This window comes from Apium graveolens, chromosome 3 (assembly GCF_009905375.1).
Source record: "Apium graveolens cultivar Ventura chromosome 3, ASM990537v1, whole genome shotgun sequence".
Taxonomy (NCBI): domain Eukaryota; kingdom Viridiplantae; phylum Streptophyta; class Magnoliopsida; order Apiales; family Apiaceae; genus Apium; species Apium graveolens.
This window is the reverse complement of record NC_133649.1, coordinates 257,634,029-257,646,788: the sequence shown is the minus strand read 5'-3', so window position 1 is coordinate 257,646,788 and position 12,760 is coordinate 257,634,029.

The following is a 12,760-nucleotide window of genomic DNA, read 5'->3' as shown; positions in this document are numbered from 1 at the left end:
TTATCAAAAAAACAACCTTGTTGCGAATATAAAACACACCACAGAGCCGGATCCCTCAGGTTTTGAGCGAGTATTTAAATCCCCTTCGAAAGGAGGATCTTAAAAAAATGAGTTTTGGGATCCGCTCTAACTTTTAAAAAAATCATTTTGAAGACTCGCAAAACATTTTTAAGAATGTTTGGAGTGAAGCTGATTTAATGAAGTAAATCAGTCCCCAGAATATTTAGAAAATGTCTGAATATTATTATTTAAATAATATTCCCATAAAGAATAATCTTTATAAAATAATTGAAGTAGAAGTATTAAAACTTATACTTGAAATGAATAGCAAATAATCAAAGATATACTTATACGAAAGTAATATCTTTATTTGAATAATCGAAAATAAGTTTGATTATTTACACCTTATTCTTTAATAAAATAAAGAACAAATCTCAGCAAATAATCGGAGTCATAGATCCTCAAATGAATATTCAAAAATATTTATTAAACAATATAAACTGAGTCATAAGCCCTCGAATGAATATTCAAAATAATATTCATTTAATATAAAATAAAAGGAGTCATAAGTCCTCGAATGAATATTCGAAATAATATTCAATAATAAAATAAGGAGTCATAAGTCCTCGGATGAATATTCAAAATAATATTCATTTAATATAAAATAAAAGGAGTCATAAGTCCTCGAATGAATATTCGAAATAATATTCAATAATAAAATAAGGAGTCATAAGTCCTCGGATGAATATTCAAAATAATATTCATTTAATATAAAATAAAAGGAGTCATAAGTCCTCGAATGAATATTCGAAATAATATTCAATAATAAAATAAATGAGTCATAAGTCCTCGGACGAATATTCAAAATAATATTCAATAATAAAATAAAGTTAAAGTTATCGAATAAACCTTATTCGATTAATAGTTTTGAAAACTATGACCATATATATATATAAGTATAAATATATATATATATATATATTTATATCCATATATACAAAATCTACTCGGGATCCTCGACTCCCGGTTTTAGAAATATTTTCACCTTTGGGTCCCTGTACTAAGGGTATATGCAAATTACCGCTATCCTCTAGCATAGGTATTATCAACTGAATCAACAGATATATATATGGAAAGAATGCGAAACAGGCATGCATATATACCATATCAGCATGCTCCAATATATCGCAAAATTTGCTAATAACAATCATGCACTATCACAAGATAATGCATATACATATATTTACATCACAACAACAGTATATCGGGTAGAAAACTTGCCTGAGCGACTGGGGGTTACGAATGGCTCGGGACGAGTCTGGTAACCTATAAACAACAAGTAAGTTGGAATTAAACCAAAGTCACTTGTAAATCTATACTCTAACCAACTCAGACTCTAACGCTCGTTTTGCGCTTACTGATTCGCTTAAGTCACTCGGGTACCCTCGGCTCCACCATTTTTAATAATTTAACCTTTACGTGTTTTAAGGCGATTCCTTCGCGAGTGTCTTACCAACTGCCTAACACACTTACCAAAAATGTTTCATACTTCAATTAGTCCTTTTTGGTCTTTAACCTATGTTTCAAAGTAAGGCGAGGGAAAAAGTTTCGTTCGCGAAACGCCGTTACTTGAAACGGTCGTTTCTCCTAAACCGTGCATCGGAATCGAACGAACTACATATCAAAACGAAGCTCGTAACATGAGCTATCTAAACATGGCAGTGGTCATAATCTAGCAGTGGGTTCTCGGGTCCTAATGTTATGCACAAAAACAGTCCAAAGAAAATCGGACATTACGACGGCTATGTTTACGCGATTTCCCAAAATTTTACCAACCAATTCAACCACCAATCAATCCCAATTCACAACCCAATCAAAACTCCATCCATACTTTATCATAACAGCCCCAACAACTCAACATTAACAATTTATACTATTCTTTATCATGAATTTAAACTACACTTAAGTTCATTAATCAACAACCAAGATTTACAACTCCAAAAACAACCCAAAACCAACTAATCTCTACATACACAACCATCAAGCCTCTCATGAACTATATTACTCATATTATGCTCTTAACATTCAATAACAAATCTTGGTTAAGAGATTATACCTTCCTTGAAGCTTTTAATCCATGAAAGATCCTTGGAATGTCCATGGAAGCCTTAATATATGCTTAAGCTACCTTGACCTTGCAAATAAAATCAAGAATCACAAATTTGTTCTTGAAAGTTACTATTCACCCTAAACTAAAATGATTTGTTTGAGATAGAAAACCTTTGATTCAAGCACTCAAACTACTTGCTCTTCTTAGTTATGAAATATAGGATCCAAAGAAACAAACCTTATAATTTTCCATGGAGTATAGCTTGTGTTTTGAATTTCTAATTCACCATTTTGGTGAAAAATTCGAAATGAAGAAGATGAAAAGGGGGGAGAGAGAAGCTTGCTTTGTTTTCTTGATCTTTGTGCATAAAAAGCTTGGTTGATATCCTTTTGTTTTGTTAATTACCTTTTAACCATGGTAAAATTTGTGTGGCTTGAAATCAACCAACAATACCTTCCCTTTGGTCATGCTTATGTCATCCTCCTATGTCATCTTCCCACACTTGTCATCTTCTTGTTGGTGTGGTGACATCATCATCACTAACCTCTTTGATTAGCTCTTAATTACTTGGCTAATGACCGCTGATCTGTTATACGGTTCACTTAACTTTCGTTCTCGTTTATCGTTTGAGGGATCATACCCGGGATCTTATTACTTGGGTTCCCTTAACCTTTCTCAATACATTATATTCCTTTTATGATCCTCTCTTATAATCCTTGAATTTAAATCCTTTTAATCATGTTACCTTATACTCAATTCTTTCCGTATCTAGTGGATTTTCGGGAAAAATCAAAGTGTTCGGAATTGGATTCTGACGATCTTTACATACACTTATATACCATATAGAGTACTAATAAAATCTCAGAATATCCATAACAGAACCCCTACATAGTGTGGCATGAAAAGTTTTCTCATTCAGAAAAAACACTATTCATAAGGGTTTCAAAAATTTCCAAAAATTGGGGTTATTACAGTCTCCCCTCCTTAAAAGGATTCCGTCCCGGAATCAGATAGAAAACGAATGGGGATACTTTCTTAGCATTACACTTTCTAACTCTCGAGTCAATTTTCCCACATTGTTGTTCTACCACCAAACTCTGCCTAGTTTGATAATCCTTCTCCTAAGCACTCGTTCCTTTTTACTCTATACCCTTCCTGGTTGCTCCATATAGGTTACGTCTGGTTGCATGTCTATGCGCTCATATGCCCCTATTTGTCTGGCATCCGAATTACACTTCCTTAACATTGATACGTGGAACACGTTATGAACTTGCTACAGGTTCGGGGGTAGGGCTAGCTCATATGCTAACTTCCCAAACGTCTTAATATATCCAAGGGTCCAACAAATTGTAGACTTAGCTTTCCTTTCTTTCCGAACCTCATCAATCCTTTTTCAAGGGTTTCCAAGGGGATACCTATAACATTACTAGGCCCCCTATTTCATACTCTTTGTCCTTTTTGAGTCAAATCAGCATACCTCTTATGTCCATCTTGGGTTACTACCAACCGTCCTCTGATTAGATCTATTATATCCCTGGTCCTTTGGACTACTGCGGGTCCGAGCATCTTGCGCTCTACAACTTCATCCTAACATAAGGGAGATCGATATTATCTTCCCTCAAGGATCTCATAAGGTGACACCTCGATAATGACATATGATCTATTGTCGTGATATAACTAAATCCGCGTTAAGTGATCATTCCAAATTTTTTCAAGTCTATTGCACAGACTCTCATTATAGCGTTTAGCATTAGAGCTTTTGCTTCTCAATACCCATTCTTTTCGAGTTCGTAATCGCTACTACCTTCCGTTCCTAATATTATACTGGTTATACTTTTGCTCGTTAGCGTTCTATAACCTTTTAATAACCACGTCAACCTTAGTATTACGAATGTGTTCCCATTCTGAATACCACCATAACTTTACTACTCATTTTTCAGCTGTTTCTATTTTGAAAGCTTAATCCTTCATATAGAAGTAAAAGAATTTATTGAGAGATCACTATGATCATGAACACTTGTTATCTCGCATAGTTAGTACAGAAGGTGGCCAGCCTTTAGTACTTGACAAGCAATTAAACAATAGTTGGTATCCTACTAGGCTTCTATCACACAGATAGACAGTCATTCGGCAATACCTCCCCTTCTGGAAGGGTTGTTCTTCTCAACTTACATGAAATGAAAAGAAGAGAAAAGAACGAACTGAAGAGAATTGTATATATAAAAAAATATACTGCCACAAAATATCTGGCTTGGAATCTACCTCTGAACTATAGAGGTTTGTCATAGGAGAACAAAACATATACGTATTTATATCAGCATCGAGCATTATAGCCTCGCATTTTGCATGCTTAAATATTTTCGCTATCCCGTCCATCATTCTATGGACCCACACTCTTCCTCGAGCTTATACATAATCACCTTTGAAACTCCCTCGACATCGAAAATCGAATCTGGGATCTCATTCTATACATCATCGTTACTAGAATTCTATGCTTGCACCGCATCCTTCCTCGTATAATAATACGACTCTCTATTGATAAGAAAGAATAATTATTCACTAGGTAGATACTCTACTTAATTAGTCTATCAATGATAACTTATACACTACCACGACCCGATTAGTGGTACTCAATCTCAACACCCATTCCAATACAACTCTCACGGTTGTAATCAGCTCATTACTCGCAGAATCATTGCTGCCTTACTATGGTCCACCACTGACCCACTGTAGTCATTCATTTTCCATGAAGTCTTAATAGCTAACCATACGGAGTCTATCCATGTCGTATCAAATCCTTCTAAGGAGGTAACATAATCACCATTCCTGATTCATGAAGAACACTCCTGATCCTGACATACATACATGACATGAAGCATATAAAATTGCAGAAGAGTTTCAATCAAAGCACCGATAACAGGTTAATACCATTCTTAATCATATGCCTTCAATAGAAGACTTAACTCAAAGGTTTGTTTGGTCCTTTTTGAAACATGGTCCTGGCTTATCTCAAGATAGGACCTTCTAAGATAGATAGCCCGTTCATGGCGATTACACAATTTAAACCTTTACCAACTACTATTACGGTTGGGTATTGCACAGTCATCAGAAGGAATGTCAATCTTTCAAACCATAATTCAACCTTCACATTTTTAACCATCATCACTGTATTCTTTTGGCACACGCGCCTATAATTTTTCCTTTTACCGTTAAAGTGTCGGCCATCTCTTTGGCCTTTCCTGATAGTAATAGTTCCTTACAGTCAATGTCATTTTAACCACCTCCAAATAAATTTTCTACCTTATTTCAATCACAGCTTATGTGAAAATACTTTTCTTTAATATCTGATGAGTAAAAAAAAAATTTCCATTTTTCCATAAGTTATCCCCTCAGTCTTTAGAGGTTAATCACTGTCATGACTGACTCTCAATCATAATTAGAACATCTTTTATCTTAAGTCCTAATTGCCCTGAACAATTTCGACCATTACTGGTTCGATCCATACTTTCTCGTGGTTTAACACGTGCCCCATTTGGCATCATTATAATTACGTCATATTTCCTTTATCCACATTTCTATTCTTGAGAATTTTGAATATTACCTTTTTCCTTATAAAACCTCTAAGGTTATCCTTCAATCGTTCCTCCTGTATTCCCTAGATACAGGGCATATTAAAATACCATTTACTATTACTAGAACCATTGTCTATATACTTCTGAAAAATTTCTCCACTGATTTTTAAAGGTTGTTGCTACATTAACCCTTTCCAAATCATACTGTCAAAACTCATACTGTCCCTATTAAGGGTGAAATTCCAACCTTTATGCATTCCCCTAGGATTCATTTTAAGTTACCGATGTTCTATCCTTAATTCCACCTTTAAAAGGTACCTGCATCCTTCCATGGATAAATCAAGTCATATATCCCTGATAAGGGTGTCTTATTCAATCATTCCCACCTCGATAGTCTATACCTAACTTCATAATAGCATCCTTATTCAAATTGAGGTCAATCCATATGGCCTCCAAAAGATAACAATGGTCATCCACTTTTCTTTCTTGATTTGGTAATGATAACATGGATGTTCTGGAAGATATTGGTCATGTTCAACGTGAACTTCTTCTTAATAATTCCTTATTTACTTTTGTTGTTTATCTCAACAGTCATCTCAATGTTGGGATATCTTTCATATCTGGCGTCTCCCTTTCTGGGTATCATGCCACCGGTCTTACACTTTACCTTCTTGAAGGTCACTTCCTTCACCCAATTTTCTTAATTTCTTACTTTCTTGTCTCCTCAGTCTATCCGCGTCTCATTATTTATCCTTCGAATTATCTCAAGGTTTCCTCGAATCTTCCCAACTTACAGGGGATAAAATATATGTATCTCTTATACCTTCAACCATCAATTTAACTCATGGTGAATCACTCTCATCCGGACGATTACCTACTTTTCTATTTCTATTTCTACGAGTCTTTAGGGTTTCCTCATACCCAACTCCCTTATCATTCCTCAAACTCTCTTGCCTTTATATTCCTTTCTCTTATCGTTATTTCATGAACCAACACAACATAAGCATTGATTTCAAACATCCCGTCATTCTGGATTCGTGTCTTCAGAACGAATCTTGATAACTTTTACAACTTAGATTCATAATTCATCATACTCGTCTGCCTTTGTTCTGGCTCTTAAGCTTTTACACTATCTCCATAACCTTGGGAATTATGATCCCGAAAACAATTGGCTGAACTTTAATCAGTTTATTATAATCTCTTGCTCCGTGCCTTCCTTGGCCTTTCACCAGCGGGTGGTCTCTCTCTTGGGAGGGTAAGTGACAAAACAGTCTTTTGTGGTTCGTCAATCATTTAGAATCTCAAATGATTCATCTATTTCCTTTAGCCAGGCTCTTGCCTCGACTGGGTCAGCTTGTTCCTTGGAACTCTGAGAGCTTAGCGACTTAAAGGTCATGAAAGAATTTCCCACCGCACTGTCTCCTCAGAGTGGTGGTTGGGGATAATAGTCTAAGTTCTGTCTAGACAGGTCCATGAATTGCCGTATAGGAGTACCGTCTCGGGTCTCCTTTCCTTACTCGACTTTCTGTTTCCTTATTATGAAATGTTTCATCCTACTCCCCATAATTGGGGTCATCTTTTAATTTAAAATCCTCATTTTCCACTCCATTATGTCATGGGTTCCTTCTATCTTGATGGCGACCTCCCTGACTATCGCGTTCAGGGTTTGCTCTAACTCTTATTCCTCAAACTAGCTTTCATCTAAGATTTCATCTTTAAGCTCTTAAACCTTTGGAACCCAAATTCTATAGGAATACCTCATTATTCCCTTATCATCTCTCTCGGTATTAATCTCATACCTATTTGTTGGCTCTCTGCCTTCATTCATCACTTTTACTGGCACAATATGTTCTTTTCCAATACTTCGGGCTGTATTGCTATCTCAAACAGCTTTTCGGTACCGGCTCCGGTTACCTTCACTACTATTTCCATTTTCTCAAAATCTCTTATAAACTCTCCAAAAGACATTATCATCTTGAGTCTCTCCTTTTTACTAAGGGCATCAGCCACCATATTGGCTTTCCCCGAATGATAAAGAATCTCCCAATCATAATTCTTGATTAGCTCTAACCGCCTCCTCTGGCGTATGTTGAGCTCTTTCTACGTAAGAATGTACTAGAGCTCCTATGGTTTGTGAATCTCACACTTCTCTCCATACAAGTAGTGCCTCAAATCTTTAGGGCAAAACTATTGCCACGAGCCCAAGCTCATGGGTGGGGATATCGAATTTTAAATTCCCTTAATTGTCTTGACGCAGACGCGATTATCTTGCTGTGCTATATAAGAAGCACCCTAATTCCTTATGCGAAGCGTCACTTACAAATCACAAAATCTCATTTTCCATCCGGCAACGCCAACATAGAGAACGTCACCAACCTTTGCTTCGGTTCTTAAAAGTTGTTCTCGCATTTCTCTGTCCATTCGAACTTCTCAGTCTTACGCGTAAGCCGCGTTAAAGGGGCTACTATCTTTACAAACTTGAACGAACCTCTGGTAGTGACTGGCCAATCCTACCTCTGGTAGTCGACCCAACCAGGGTCATCAATTCATCAGTGGTCCTTTATCCAATCTCGTCAGGATCCTCCATGGGATCCTCCTCAGCAACTATCCCTTCTAGGACAACATCCTCAACCGCTACATCCTCAATATCAACATCATCCGGTCCTGCGTTAGGACGCTCTATTGGATCCACAATCTGATCTCCAATTAGTAATAAAACATCATCGCGTTGATGTTCCTCAACTTCAGGGTTCAGAGTCCCGCTACCATATACGATAACGAACTACGCTTCTATCTCTACATTTATAAGGGTTCCCATAAGGGTTTTAACTGTCAGCACTACGTTAGGTAGTCCGACTATGAACTTGGCAAGAGTTCTTATTATCTTAGTGAACTTATTATCTTAACGTCCCATCATCTCTGAGGTTTATAACGCTTAGCTCTGATACCATTTTTGTAACACCCCCAAATCCGGGGTCGGGGATCCGGGTTGTCACGAGTTCCATTTCCCTTAACAACACCCAATCTTAATAAATAATCAACTACTCTGTACTGTGACCCCACAATAAACAAACACACCACAAGTTATAGTCTCAGAGATGGATATCCAAAAATAATCACAAGTCGTTTTATTCCACAATTATATGCCAATACACCTTAAACAGGTTTCTGAATAAATTTACATTTCTTTGCCATTATTACAATTCATAAATATACATAATCTGATACATCAAAAGTTGAAAGCCTAGCCTATTGGTAGTTCCTACCTCAGCTATGGCGGCATCAGTGCTTCTAGAAAACTACGGAACGTCTCCTAACCTCTTGCGAATCAGGAGCTTGGTCCGGTTCATCTTGTCTATCTGATGTTGTGTGATGAAAGAAGAAAGCAAGGGTGAGCAACAAGCCCACCAAAATAATATGTATAATGATTAACAATATATGAGCCTTCTTATAGTACTCATGAAAGTCTTGGTCAAAAGAAATGAACCAAGTTGATATCTTAATGCGATGAAGTCGCAAAATATTCAGTATATATATATATACATATATACTTTTCAAAATATTGGAAGTCCTCTTCCATGCACAATATACACAAAGTCCCAGTGTATAACTGTATAAAAAAAATATCGTTGCAAGGTGATCTCATATATCTAACCTTGTCTCAACATTTTTCTGAAAATCTTTGTCATTCATAAGACAATTATTAATTAGATATAAGTTTAAAAGATGAAGTTACAAGATACCCCAATATACTTATATCTTTCCCAAATACTACTTGAACTACCACCGTTCAAGTTATAATTAGCTTCAAAAGTTCATCACATAGATGAGACTATAAGGCAAGATTTGAATAGATTAAATCTTTAAAATATTATCAAAATAAAATGAAGTTACGAGATACTTCATTTGATGTAAACATCATTTTGAAAACTTGACCCTGCCAACACTCAACAATCGCCCAACCGTAGCCTTTCTATCGAAGTGCTCTGGGTAGTGTTGCAGAAATTATCCAATTGGATGATGAACTCATTACGGGAGTTTGCCGCGCCAGGAAGACCACTTACGATGATCAGTCGTAGTAGTACAACCCCACCATTTTCTACATGTAGAGGAGAACCTGTCGGATTTACTTGTCAACCGAACACTGAACTCCTAAGGAATGGACCGCCTTAGCGGAACTTCCAGGCCATTTGGGCCAATATAATAAGGCTGGGCCGGCGCTACTCGGCCACTTACGCCACTCCTAGTTCAGATGAAATCCATGACTCTGAAACGTAAAGCTTGTCCCCACTTTCCCCAAGTAGAAACTTGTTGATACGGCTCCACCAAGAAGTCGTATCTATTTGGAAAGGAGAACTCACCGATATTTCCCAGGCGATGCCTGTTAATGGATTAACTTGTTCCAAGAATTTTACTTCCCGAGTGTTGGGTAAGTAATCAATTCATTTATCAAAACAACAACCTTGTTGCGAATATAAAACACACCACAGAGCCGGATCCCTCAGGTTTTGAGCGAGTATTTAAATCCCCTTCGAAAGGAGGATCTTAAAAAAATGAGTTTTGGGATCCGCTCTAACTTTTAAAAAAATCATTTTGAAGACTCGCAAAACATTTTTAAGAATGTTTGGAGTGAAGCTGATTTAATGAAGTAAATCAGTCCCCAGAATATTTAGAAAATGTCTGAATATTATTATTTAAATAATATTCCCATAAAGAATAATCTTTATAAAATAATTGAAGTAGAAGTATTAAAACTTATACTTGAAATGAATAGCAAATAATCAAAGATATACTTATACGAAAGTAATATCTTTATTTGAATAATCGAAAATAAGTTTGATTATTTACACCTTATTCTTTAATAAAATAAAGAACAAATCTCAGCAAATAATCGGAGTCATAGATCCTCAAATGAATATTCAAAAATATTCATTAAACAATATAAACTGAGTCATAAGCCCTCGAATGAATATTCAAAATAATATTCATTTAATATAAAATAAAAGGAGTCATAAGTCCTCGAATGAATATTCGAAATAATATTCAATAATAAAATAAGGAGTCATAAGTCCTCGGATGAATATTCAAAATAATATTCATTTAATATAAAATAAAAGGAGTCATAAGTCCTCGAATGAATATTCGAAATAATATTCAATAATAAAATAAGGAGTCATAAGTCCTCGGATGAATATTCAAAATAATATTCATTTAATATAAAATAAAAGGAGTCATAAGTCCTCGAATGAATATTCGAAATAATATTCAATAATAAAATAAATGAGTCATAAGTCCTCGGACGAATATTCAAAATAATATTCAATAATAAAATAAAGTTAAAGTTATCGAATAAACCTTATTCGATTAATAGTTTTGAAAACTATGACCATATATATATATAAGTATAAATATATATATATATATTTATATCCATATATACAAAATCTACTCGGGATCCTCGACTCCCGGTTTTAGAAATATTTTCACCTTTGGGTCCCTGTACTAAGGGTATATGCAAATTACCGCTATCCTCTAGCATAGGTATTATCAACTGAATCAACAGATATATATATGGAAAGAATGCGAAACAGGCATGCATATATACCATATCAGCATGCTCCAATATATCGCAAAATTTGCTAATAACAATCATGCACTATCACAAGATAATGCATATACATATATTTACATCACAACAACAGTATATCGGGTAGAAAACTTGCCTGAGCGACTGGGGGTTACGAATGGCTCGGGACGAGTCTGGTAACCTATAAACAACAAGTAAGTTGGAATTAAACCAAAGTCACTTGTAAATCTATACTCTAACCAACTCAGACTCTAACGCTCGTTTTGCGCTTACTGATTCGCTTAAGTCACTCGGGTACCCTCGGCTCCACCATTTTTAATAATTTAACCTTTACGTGTTTTAAGGCGATTCCTTCGCGAGTGTCTTACCAACTGCCTAACACACTTACCAAAAATGTTTCATACTTCAATTAGTCCTTTTTGGTCTTTAACCTATGTTTCAAAGTAAGGCGAGGGAAAAAGTTTCGTTCGCGAAACGCCGTTACTTGAAACGGTCGTTTCTCCTAAACCGTGCATCGGAATCGAACGAACTACATATCAAAACGAAGCTCGTAACATGAGCTATCTAAACATGGCAGTGGTCATAATCTAGCAGTGGGTTCTCGGGTCCTAATGTTATGCACAAAAACAGTCCAAAGAAAATCGGACATTACGACGGCTATGTTTACGCGATTTCCCAAAATTTTACCAACCAATTCAACCACCAATCAATCCCAATTCACAACCCAATCAAAACTCCATCCATACTTTATCATAACAGCCCCAACAACTCAACATTAACAATTTATACTATTCTTTATCATGAATTTAAACTACACTTAAGTTCATTAATCAACAACCAAGATTTACAACTCCAAAAACAACCCAAAACCAACTAATCTCTACATACACAACCATCAAGCCTCTCATGAACTATATTACTCATATTATGCTCTTAACATTCAATAACAAATCTTGGTTAAGAGATTATACCTTCCTTGAAGCTTTTAATCCATGAAAGATCCTTGGAATGTCCATGGAAGCCTTAATATATACTTAAGCTACCTTGACCTTGCAAATAAAATCAAGAATCACAAATTTGTTCTTGAAAGTTACTATTCACCCTAAACTAAAATGATTTGTTTGAGATAGAAAACCTTTGATTCAAGCACTCAAACTACTTGCTCTTCTTAGTTATGAAATATAGGATCCAAAGAAACAAACCTTATAATTTTCCATGGAGTATAGCTTGTGTTTTGAATTTCTAATTCACCATTTTGGTGAAAAATTCGAAATGAAGAAGATGAAAAGGGGGGAGAGAGAAGCTTGCTTTGTTTTCTTGATCTTTGTGCATAAAAAGCTTGGTTGATATCCTTTTGTTTTGTTAATTACCTTTTAACCATGGTAAAATTTGTGTGGCTTGAAATCAACCAACAATACCTTCCCTTTGGTCATGCTTATGTCATCCTCCTATGTCATCTTCCCACACTTGTCATCTTCTTGTTGGTGTGGT